We start from the raw sequence: 12,807 nt of genomic DNA, 5'->3' as shown, positions 1-12,807 counted from the left end.
TAGTTAAATGCCATGCGTATAGTTACACAGCATGCAAACAGAGACCACAGGAATGAAACACATGATTACACAATGAGCTATAATGCTAGATATTTCCTTGAAGAATTCCTACTCCTAATAATCTATTCAATGATTTTGTTTTTGTAATCATATTCATATTGTTCACATTTTCATTCTCCCTTATTTAATGTTTGCCATTTGTATTATAACTTTTAACATAGCTCATCTTTATCACATTCTAGCCATACTGAAGACATTATATTCAATTATCTTCTTATCGCTTAGCCGCTATTTTATTCTGGTATTGTATTAATTAAGTGATATTTGGGCCTGTAGCATTCTTACCTGACAGATGCCATTGTTTAACAGAAACTGGGAGCATATTTCAGTATATTCCTCTTTCATATCTCTCTGGCCTCTTTCTAGAACCCACAGTAACTGACGTGGTCACATTAGTCAGCCAACATCATTATTGCGTCTGTGCCCTTTCCCAAAGTAGTACTGTAAACCCTTTCATCCCGTATGAAGCCACAGCACAATACATTCTACTATTCCATAACTTTATACTTTTTTTTATTTTGACCACCCCTATTACACTGACAGTATGAACTGATTTTCTCTTATGCTATTTTTGTATTTTACAGTATCCTCTCCCTCCACTTCAACAGATGGGAATAGCACCACAAGGCAGATCTGACCTGGCAATCAGACTCCACTCCAACTGCTCAAGCTCCTTTCCTATTCTCACAATGAACCTGACCCCTTTGAGTCTTCAGATCCCATTTGGTGCTTCAGTAATCAGATGAATCTCTTTTACTCTGCCTGTAAGTTGACAAAATGAGACTTGACCCATTTTCTGTACAGTTTATGCTAGCCTCTACCCATTTTTTGTACAGTTTATGCCAGCCTCTCTTCTTTTTTTCATCTATTTAGAGTTAAGAAAAACAATATTTGCTTCTTCCTGCTCCCATGGATAGGTATATTTAGGTCAAGTAATTTCTCTTTGGGTCTTCTTAATCATTCTAGTAGTAGCGGCTGTTGCTGCTTTAGTTTCTGGTTGTTGTGGGATGAGAGTTATGGCCCTTTCTTTTTGTTGATCTATTAGAAGAGTCATTTTATATTCTTTTAGAAGCTCTGTCTTATTGCACAGCTTGTACACAAAGGGATTGTGTCTAGCTCTAGGGATGTCATTAGCCCCCTTTATTCAGACCTCATGAGGCCAGTTATTGAATATAATGCCCCCTTTGGCATGTATCTGTCCTACATGGACTAACTCAAAGCCATGTCACCATATAGACTGCTAAGAGGTGACCTATGTCTGGCATGCAAGGTATCCTCTGACCCATTACTGATGGATTTACTGCACATCAGCAAGTCAGACAGCATCAGAAATATTCAGTCAAGGGATCTAAACTTCTTCTACAACATCAACAGACTGCCAATCCACATAAAACAAAGTTCATCCTTATCCATTTTCAAGTGCAACATAGATATATAGATGGGAAACAGAAAATTTGTCTCAGGACTTCCCCCCGTACCACTGATGGACACAGGCAACTCCTAAATGCTTTATCCAATGCATGGGTCCCCTCAAATTATCTATGGTATGATCCTGGTTATTCCTGTTAGGGGTAATATGTAATTATTGACCATGGGATGGGTAAGAGCAATCTGTAATCAAATTGGATAGGTTATTTCAAGCACAAAAAGGGAAATTGTCTAGGTTGAAAATAGCCTCCAAGGACAGCTAGCGTAATATCTATGGATCTATTGAGAAGCTGCTTTAGTTTGAGATACAGACAGGAGCTTTAGGAAATGTGTCTGATATAGGCACAAAATCCCAAACCAGGATACCCATGAGTTGGGTGTACTATACCTGGGGCAGGAACATCTGTCAGCCTTTTGTGACATTTTTAAGGGCTTTGGCCCTCACTCTTTACAGGAATGAAAGGATAATATAATTACTGAGGGCCTTTTACCCTGTTCTCAGGAAAAGTGCAAAGTTAGAGAGGAAAACAAACAGGAGAAGGAAAAAGAAAAGAAACAAATAAACAGGAGAGCAGAGGACATACCACCTCAGTCTTCTCCTCTTGCTAAAATTCCTCATACAGCCCCCACTCAGGAAACCTTGGCTCGGAAGGATACAGAACTACCTTCATTTCTGGTACTGGGAACATCCTGTACAAATCTTACCATTATTCCAGATCCCTCCCTCAGAGGGATGGCTAGTAGCCATTCTTTTGAGTGGGAGCTATCCAAGTTCTTTCCCTCCCAGCCTTCCTTTACCTCTTCCCTTGGGTCTTCTAAGTTTCTCTAGAGTTCTTCATATATTAACTGGAATAGGATGATGACAGTCTTTATTAAGGCTCAAATTGAAATGAGTGTCATCCCATTTCCCTCTGTTTCAAGTTGGTCTTAGTTCTGTACATAGATAAGCTCCTTCCCGGTGTAGTTGTCCTACCTAGCGATATTGTGACCATTGTCCTTTCCAGTTTATTTTTCTTCAGCACTAGTGGGATGGGATCTCTTACTACCAACTCGTCTCTGATTCTATCAGAGTCAACTAGTCTCAATGCAAGCCTTTTGATACAGATTCCTTGCTGCTGTCTCTGTTGCTGACCCATTTGATAACTTTTTCGGTGTCTGGCTCATCAGCTTTTCAGACATTTACTCCTTTCTTGAAATCAGAGCCATCCAGACCATCAGTGTCTATGGCTAGATGCTTGGAACCAATGACATCCATGTCTATTCAGGCAGATACAGCACCAAGGATGTATTCAAAGTCAATGGATTCCATGTTAGCTTTTGATTTCTTAGAGAGGATCGTAGCCCATCCTACAATGCAGGCAGGAGATGCACCACTGGCTTTGGCATCATCCATCGGTACCATTCTGTCTGCAGTCTTAAGTTCTCATCATTCTTACTAGGGACAGAGCATTTCTATGGGCCTCAAACCATCCACTATCAGGTACAGCATGGGTGCTTCAGATGTGGCCCCTCTGGAGTCACCATGAAAACAAAGGTATAAAAGGAGGCACACAAACTCTACTACAGAGTCTGTCACATCAGATACTGACCTGATGGAGAGGAAGGGTCACCACAGTCCACTCCTGAAGACATTAAGTTTGACAAAATCTTAGAAATAGTGTGACATAGGGGTACCTATCCCACTGACCGGCCTGGATGATCTTTTCCACTGATCTTATGATGGAACTGGTGGTGGAGTGGGCATGACAGGAGTCCAACATGGTAGAGAACATCATAGGAAGTCAGACAAAATTCTTTACCCACCTAAGAACAGACCACACTGGAACAAATGCCATCAGTTAGATTCCATTACTGAGGTAACAACTTCTAAGAAGGAATTGTCTAATGACAGTCCAGCCATCCAATGGTTCATCTCTTAATAAGAAGTCTAGTATGATGGATTGCATACAGAAGCAAGTTTATGCCTCAGATGCATTCAGGCTCCAAATATTAAAGTACCTAACTTATATGACCAGATTCTAAAGATATCTAGCTGAGTAGGTGCTAGACGTTTTGAGGAAACCTGCAACTTCTGACAATTAGAAGTAACTCGAGCTTCAGGTGGCCAGTGTATTGACCTTTTCCAACCTCTCCATGAGGTTATTTCATAATACTGTCAATGGAGTGGTTAGGGTAAGATTAAAAGGGGCAGCCACTCCAGGTGCAAAGCTTTAGGGGGTGTGATCAAAAAGTGCGGTTTCGGCAGCCTTTTTTCCTGCCCTAGAATTTCTGAATGACAGTATAGAAAGGCATGTCAGTACTTCATGTGTGTTAAGCTTTAGCTAATCAATTGGCTAGCTACAGTTTAAAAAAAAAAGTTGAAGGTCCTTTTTTCTTTGATCTTCAGGTGTATAACTGAGGGTGTATAGATCTGTCTGTAGGAACCTGATTTGTACAAATGTGCATCAGCTTGCTTCAGAAAACCCGAAGTCCTGGGTGGGACACTACAGTGCTAGATGAGCCAGCTACAGTGCTGGCAGCAGGCACAATCATAACCATAAGGTGCAAATTTTCCAATCCTCACTGTACCAAGATTTCACTATTATCAATTAGCTGAACTGCATTTTCGATGTAGATGCAGTTCAGCAAATTCCTTTTTCACGGACATAACATAGACCCTCAGGTTTCTGCTTTGAGATCCTCAAAGATCCTTTTTTTATGAACTAACAGGCTATAAGCCCTGTGATTCAAGAAATCCCAGCTTTTGAGGACTTCCAGGATGGATGCATACTGATCAACAGCTTCATTTCAGTTTTCACAAAAGAAACTGAGAAACAATAGTTAGTGATATTGTCAACTTGAGTAAAATTCACTTACTGGCTAGCAAGTACACTGCCTGGATGTCTGCAAAGAAAAAACTAAGAAAGCCTGAAAGAAAATCAGCTGAAAAAAGCGAAGTGAAAACACTGACTGGAAAGAATCCTGCAGCTGTTTAACAAAAGCAGTTCAAGCTCCAGCTTAAGTGCAAGATGTGGCTTCCAGTAATCTTAAAGGAAAAAAACTCAAATGTGCTCAGAGCCGATTAAAATAAGTGAAACACTGAAGGAGTATATCAATTCAAATAAAAATCTGGAAAATTTTGAAGAGTTTTACATAGTTATTCAGATGAACCAATAAAACTGAAAAAAAAAACAGAGATCGAAATGAAGAAAAGGCTGGCTGAGTATGGGACTGTTCAAGAAGAGATGTTTAAACAAATAGTAGAATTGGAGGACAGAGCATGTAGGGGAAACCAGAGATTTTCTGCTATACCAGAGAAACAAGAAGGAACAGACTATTAATTTAATGAAAGTACAAATAACAACTAGACTGGTATTCCACAGCACGAACTGTTAAATGAAAGGGAACACCATATCTATGCTCCAAATCTGGTCATGAGAAAGCAGCCAAGACCTTTATTAGTCAAGATGCAAATCTGCCAACAGAACGAGTTGATCCTACCAAAACTGTGGCAAAAGGGCAAAGTATTAAAAATTAGAGACAGTAGAGATTTTATGGAAAATTATTATTTATTCTGTATCAGGCAGAAGATAAACACATTTATTCTAGGGAGTGTTGGGAGGCAATCATGAGATTCAAACTTTTGTATCCAGCTGCCTCAAGAATATTTTTTCCTGGAGGATCAAATTATTTTTTGATATAGAACAGACAAAGGAAGAAATGCAAAAACTTGTCGAACAATGTGAGTCATCAAGCAGAAGGAAACTCTGCTTCTCATTATTATGATAATAAAGCACAGAGAGAGACTTTGCCAGTGAAAACTTTTCCATTGTTCCAAAGGAAAATGCTGGAGAGACATAGAAAAGCACAGGAGTTGACCACAAGAATCAGGAGTATTATGGAATTGAACCAGGGTCTGGAGTTGGGAGATGGGGATGAACAGGAAAAAGACCAGCAATTATTCAATTAGTGAATAAATGTGAGACTCCAAGGGATCAATTACATTTATGAAATAAGGCTGTAGAAGAATAAGTGGAAATAATGGACTTTTATTGACTTTGTTAAACTTGTGAGGAACTGAAAAGCATTTACCTTACTTCACATCATTAAGGTTTGGAAGGACTCTAAGGGGAGGGGAAGGTGAAGGCAAAAGGTAACAGTAAGTAAAAATTTATTGTCTTAATAGTTTTTCTATGAAACCATTCACAATATGAATTGCATATTTTATAATAAATCATTTTATTTGTTCTTGTATGTGATAAAGTTATTAAAGTAAACATATGTCTTTTCTTTTCTCTCACTCTCTTCTTCCTCTTCTCTTTCCTTCTTTTTGCTATTAGGAAATTTAGGCATTAGAGTGCAAAAGGAGGGGAAAAAAGCTAAGCAGAAGCATGTTTAAGTTAATAGGCTGTAATCTTGGGAAGTTTATGTGGGGGATGGGGTGCAAAGTTCATAATATATGTACAGCTGATATTTTTTCTTACTTTTGCACAGGTGAATGTCTGGATTAAGACCATTGGTTTAATCTAATAACAAATTGTAAGTGAAAACAAGTAAATATGAGAATACTGAATCTAATGAAAAGTTTTCCTTTAGCAATAAATATTTGAGCTGGTCTTTCAGGCTGCAACAAAGGACTAAATGTTTCTTTTTTATCTTACTTTTCCATGGAGGCACGCTGATAATAGGCAAATAAAAGACAAAACACTGGTTTCTTCAAGAGTAAAAGTTAATGCTTTCTGAAAGTATGCAAGTAGTTTCTACATTGGGAGAGGGAATAATGATAAAAAAAGAGACATAAAAAAAAAGACACCAATTAGTATAAACAGAAGTACAGGCAATAACATGCATCTTAACATGGATAACCTCAGTTTTAGGTTAATTACAGCCTGCATTAACACCTGTCAGTTTGGCACAAATGTTCCTATTAGGAGGGTTAAACGTCATTATTTGAAGATGTGATGTGCATGGTTATGCATGTTTGTATTATGTTAACATGTTCTGGGGCTGATCTGAGGGTGTTTTTGTTTTTTGGGGAAGTTATTAAAACAAAAAAATATTGTAAAATGTGGCATAGGGTCCAATGTTGATGAAAAGAAAAAAAATTATGAAAGAATAACTTGCCAAGCATTATTGGGTGCATGTATCACAAAAGCTGGAAATAGATATTTAAAAAAGTTGTCAAATATAATAGGCAGTAATAATGACTTCTTACCATAATGATGACACTTTCCATATTATCTTTGAATATGAATGGTCTCACACATATAGGCAAAAAAATAAACAATACTTAATTACATTTAAAAATGCAGAGTGCAAGTTGGAATGTTACAGGAGACACATTTAGAATGAACTCAGCATGTGAATTTGATAAAGTAGGGATTTCAGGATCATATCTCTCAACTGTCCGGATTTTCCTGAATGTTCAAATTTTTTCCTTATATTTTTGGTCTGTTTCTCACAGAATTGTGATTTTCTGGCAAATCATGGAGGACTGAAGTCAGAAACTAATGACAGATATTTGTTCAGAATTCACGTCTTTCAGTAAATGCATGTTAGTGAAAAAAAACTGTTATGCTACCAACTTTCTAAGTTTGTAAAAGTATTATTGAAAAACTATCCATGTTTTTGGGGCCATTGTCCCTCCATTATTTATGGCTTTGTCCAGATTTCTTGCTCTAAAGAGGTTGGGGTCATTCAGGATGGATATTCTACAGAATGACAGGGACAAAGGAAAAGATAAATACTTATAACAATTTATAGAAGAGCTCCAGTAGTGATAGAAGCAACAAAAAGATAATGGCAGGTATGTAGTAAGGAGCTACTGGCTAGGGATGAGGATTATGACAGCATGTAAATATGTATATATATATATATATATATATATATATATATATATATATATATATATATATAGAGAGAGAGACAGATATATATACATATATAAATACTTATAATATATATATATAGATATATATATATATATATATATATATATATATATATATATATATATATATATATATATATATATATATATATATATATATATATATATATATATATATATATAGATATATATATATATATATATATAAATATATATATATATATATATATATATATATAGAGAGAGAGAGAGATATATATATATATATATATATATATATATATAGAGAGAGAGAGAGATATCATCTACATATTCCACCTAAAACTGCTATTTTGGAGCTTGGAAATTTCGGGAGAAATAATCAGTTTTCAGTGGGGAATATTATATATATGTGGGGACTTGAATTTGATTTACAACAATAAGGATGTACTGAGGGGCCAAGAAGGGAAAATATAACAAAAGACGGTAAGTTTCTGAAGAAATTTGTGAAAATATTTGGTTTGAAAGATGTGAATTTAGTATTAGGAACTCAGAGAATTTACATATTATTCCACAAGGTACAATAACTGGGCTAGATTTGACAGAAATTATATTTCAAGTGAACATATCCATTTAAGTGAGAACTTTGAAACACATCCAATAACTATTTCAGATCATGAGCTAATAATTACTAAGATAAGAATGCAGGGGTAATGAAATAAAGATGACATTGGTGCTCCACCACCTACCTGTTAAAAAGAGAGGAATTTAAGGAATGGATAATGGAAATTATCTGGGACTTATTAGAGAAGATAGAAAGTACTCCAGAAGCTATAGTTTGTAAGTGGGATAAAAATGAAAGTGGAGTTTAAAAAACAGGGTAAAAATAAAAGAAAAATAGATCTGTTTAAGATGTAATAAGGAGTACTTACAGGGGCTGACAAAGATTAAAGTATTACAAAAACCTTACAGAACAAGAAGAAGCACAACTGCAGACTGCTAAAGAGAAAACAAGGGAGTATATGGATAATATGGATGAGATTAGAATGATTGTAATTAATCAACTGTTTTTTTTTATAACTCCTGAGTGTATAAACTTTTGAAACAATGACTTAGGCAACAGAAAGTAGAAAGGGTTGTTACCAAACTTAGGGAGCCTATAAAGAGGAAATAGCCAGAGATCCTGTAACGGTATTAGAGATATTTTGGACATTTTAAGAAAATTTGCATAAAGCAGAGAAGTGGGGAAATCAAGAAAAAGCACACATGTAAATACTTATGGGTGACTTAAATATGCAAGGTTAGAAGTACATGAGGCTCAACAACTAATAGTTAAGACTGGAAGAGATGAGATGAAAATGGAGATGTATAACCGATCTGCAAAAAAAGTCTCCAGGAATAGGTGGCATTCTGACTGAAGTTTGTAAGCTAAGAAGGAAGAAAGTGATAAAGATCTGGAAGTTTTTTTAACAGCACTTTTAGAGGAGGGGAGGTACCAACATCCTGGAAAAAAACTGTGATGGCTGTAATACCTAAAGATGGTAAAGACCCTTGTAATTTAGCTTCATATAGTCCCATTTTAAACCATGATTATAAAAATGTTACTTATATAATGGCTAAAGTAATGGCAAGGTGATGCCAAAATTGATAAATTTGGACTAATGTAGTTTTGTGAAGGTGCAGCAAACATTTGACAACATTAATAGAACAAAAATGAGCCAGAGGGAAGCAGAATGTAAGAAAATAATGCTGTTATTATTGCTTCTTGATGCAGAGGAAGCATTTGAAAGGTTAAGCTGGAATTTTATGAGAAGGGCAATGTAAGCATTTGCATTTCCTGATGAATAATGGGGATACTTAGAAGGATATATGACAGACTGGAGGAAAAAAAAAAATCAAAGTGCGAGGGCTCCTCTCTGATGAGGTGTGTCTGAACAGAGGAACCAGGTAAGGGTGTCCTCTTTCTCCATTGTTATTTGTGCTATATTTAGAACCATTGGCAAGGAAAATAAAGGACTCAGAAATTCAAGGATATTATTGGTATGGTGTTCAGAAAATATTGGCTTTATTTACAGATGATAATATTTTAAATCTAATGGAACCAGAAAAAGACATCTGATTGTTGTGGAATATTCTGAGAAAATTCTGTTTTTTTCAGGATATGAAATTAATAAAGATAAAACAAAGGCTATAGATATAAACAATGTACCCACACATGAATTGATTTAGCAATACCCATATTTATGAAGATATGATAACATATAATATTTGAGAGTATGGATTAAAAAGGATTTGTTTATGGCAGCTAAAGATATGTGGGAAAAGACTAAACAAAAGATAATACTGAAACTGATAAACTGGAAGCTCTTGCTCATGGAAATGGCTTGTAAGATACAAACAGTAAAAATGCTTTTAGTCCCTTTGGTTTAATGCACAGGTCAGATATATTTTATCAATCAGAGGAAAAGTTGTGGATAGTAATTAATAAAAAAAACTGAAGGATTTTATTTGGGAGAAGAAGAGGGCAAGAGTCAAGTGGGATAAGTTGATCCTTCCAGAGGAACAAGGAGGTTTAGGATTGCCTGATTTTAGGGATATTTTAGAGCTACACAGTTAAGGCTCTTACATGTAACACAGGCAGAAATCTACAATTCAAAGTGAAAGGGATAATGATGAAACAGGAGGGAGTAACTCAAGAAATAAGGAAAGAAAGGGATTTTGGACTCAGATCCTTCAGGAGAATAACAGTTTGAGAGAATATTATATTCATAAACTAGCAGAAAGTATACTAAGAACTAAGCCAACACATGAATGTAGAAAGGAGATTTAGCCAATAGGGATGACTGCAATTAGGGATACAGAGAACAGACAAGAGGGTCCGGAATTTACTGGAGGAAGATGGCAAAGGAACCAAGGTACTGGGAACAAATAATTAGAGATGGAAAGGTAATAGAATGGGAAGAAACCAAGAGGACATTCAGGTTTTAGGCTAGAGTCATTGCCTTCCCTATCAGGGATTGATATCAGAGTGCATACAAAGAGAAACTGATAAGGGTATCCTAAATGAAAGACCTGCACTGGTTGAGTTTTTAATTTAAATCTAGAAAGGAAGCTGCTGTTAAAAGATGGATAATTAATAGGGCATATAAAATATTGCAGGATAACTATAGGAATCAATCAGAAGTCAGAAAAGACTGGGAAGAGAAATTAGATATGCAATTCACAAAGGGATAATGGGAGGAGATAGGTATGGCTTCCAAATATCCAACAAAATTTAGAAGATTTAGGATTTTTGCCTGTAAGTGTTTGCATAGATAATTTTATACCCCAAGCAGACACCAAAGAAATTTTCCTCATGTGGATGGCAAATGTTGAAAGTGTGATGGTGAAGAAAGGGATAACTGGGAACATATGGTTTGGGAGTGTAATGAGTTAGCAGACTTTAAAAATTCCCCTGTGGTAAAGGAATACTGGATGAGCAAATGAGTGCAACTAAGGACATTATTTATTTGAGCTGGGACACAGGATCTGAATTGCCTAGATATAGCAAAGCTTTGTTAAGTTTAATTCTGGTGGCTGACAAAAAAATAAATTACTAGAAAATGGAAATCAAAATCTAAACCAACTGTAATTGAAGTAGTGAATATTGTAACCGAGATAAAAGAACAGGAAGTGGGTTCTTTAGAAATGGGTAGGAGGAAATTACATAGAAAAATTTAAATTGTGGAAACAATACATGCAGATAAATATTTTGGATGAGGAATAAGGTTTAAGAAAAAGCAAGAATTGAATAATTTATGTAATGTTGCTTAGATTATATGATATATAACAATATATGTGATATAAATGTTTGTAAATGTGAAGTTATTAATATGTGTTAATGTGGTTTGATTTCCTTTATAAAAATTTAGGTTTGCCAGTGTCACAAGGGATAATTCAATAAAGGCTTTAACAGAGCATCAGAGGTCCTCCCCTTGGGAAGCAACATCAGAATCTCTGAATGGCTACCCAAATGCTCCTCTCTAGAGGCTGTCTGGAGTAGACCACCTCTTCGCCTAGACTCATGGATGGCCATCACGAGACAACCACATAAGGAACATAATATCTAGGGGCTATGTTGCTGTCTTCAACAGAAAAGGAAAGCAGCCAAGGAGATTGTACAATCCCTCCGAAACCGAATGATCTAAGAGGGCTCACCAGAGAAGGTCTGGAGTGTATTCCAGATTCGTTTTAGCTCTCAAGAAGTCAAAGGACCTCAGGCCAAGTCTATACTTAAGCAGCCGAAATGAGTGTGCATAAAAAAAATAATTTAGGATGGTCACATTGCAAGCCATTCTTCCCTGCATACAAGAAAGCAGCTAGGTGTGCTCTGTAGACTTTCAGGATGCTTTCCTCCATGTAAAAATCACCAAAGAGTCCAGCAAGTACCTTCACTATCAGTTCTGTAATTTACCTGTTGGTCTCACCACAGCCCCACCCCCAGGTACTCACCAAGTGAATGGCAGTTATTGCAGTCCACCTGAAGCTGAGAAGCATTTTTTTATTCACATACCTGGGTAACTGGCTCCTGGCCACCAGAATAAGAGAGCCTCCTGTATCAGCCAGAGATTATTCGCATCACTTGTGTCTGTCCATATGGATCTCTGTAAAGATAAAAAAAATCTAAGCTAGAACCATCACAAAACCTAATCATTATAGTGTTCTATCTGGGCAGAAGACTGCATACTATAAAGCTTCCAGAGGAAAAACTTGTAATATTAGGAAATGTACTGCCAGCACTTTTCCTCACACCAGCACCATCGGATTCCCTTGTCTTAAAAGTCCTCAGTCTGATGGCATCCTCCATTATACTGGTACCTCGTGCAAGGTATAATATGTGAATGCTACAGTAGACTTTAAGGATACAATGATTCCGGCCAAACAATTCTATAAGCACTTCGACCCATCTTTCCTCCCTTTGTAGAAGACATTTAAAGTGGTATATGGAATTTCTGACATATTGTATCAGGAAGACATTTTACCCTTTCCCTTCCAAAGACCAATGTGACAAAAGACACCTACTTTCTGGGGCAGGGAGAAATTTTGATTTGAGAACAGTCCACAGCATGTGGAACCAACAAGTGGCCAATCTTCACATCAATAGCTTGGAGATGACAGTTCTCTTACTAATGCCGGCCTTCCAGGACTACCTTCCCCGGGAATGATCTCCTATACACAACCTTTTCCAGCACATATTTATACTACACTAGTGCACACCCTTTACCACAAAAAAGAGCAATGATAAAGAGACAATTTGTGAGGGCATCAAGAATTGTTACCAGGGATAACTTTTTTCTTGAAACAATGTTTCTAAAGAGAGGTTATCCTGAATCTATGGTTAACAACCTGATGTTTGAAGTAATTAATAAAAGAGATAGTAATCACTTTGTACCCATTCTAGCCCCCAAAAATGAGGGCCACCACTAGTCTCC

General features: G+C 36.5%; 1 long non-coding RNA gene across 1 annotated transcript in view; it reads right to left on the bottom strand.

Annotated features, from left to right (window-relative positions):
- Window positions 1-11,985, bottom strand: part of LOC122799165 — a 106,023-nt gene extending 94,038 nt beyond the window's left edge. Inside the window, exon 1 of the long non-coding RNA XR_006364432.1 lies at window positions 11,889-11,985. This is a non-coding gene — a long non-coding RNA (uncharacterized LOC122799165). The remainder of the gene's footprint in view (window positions 1-11,888) is intronic.
- Between the last annotated feature and the right edge of the window lie 822 nt (window positions 11,986-12,807).

The sequence above is a fragment of the Protopterus annectens genome, chromosome 4.part0, assembly GCF_019279795.1.
Source record: "Protopterus annectens isolate FY-2018-M chromosome 4.part0, PAN1.0, whole genome shotgun sequence".
Taxonomy (NCBI): Eukaryota; Metazoa; Chordata; order Ceratodontiformes; family Protopteridae; genus Protopterus; species Protopterus annectens.
This window is presented reverse-complemented; position numbering and strand designations above follow the sequence as displayed.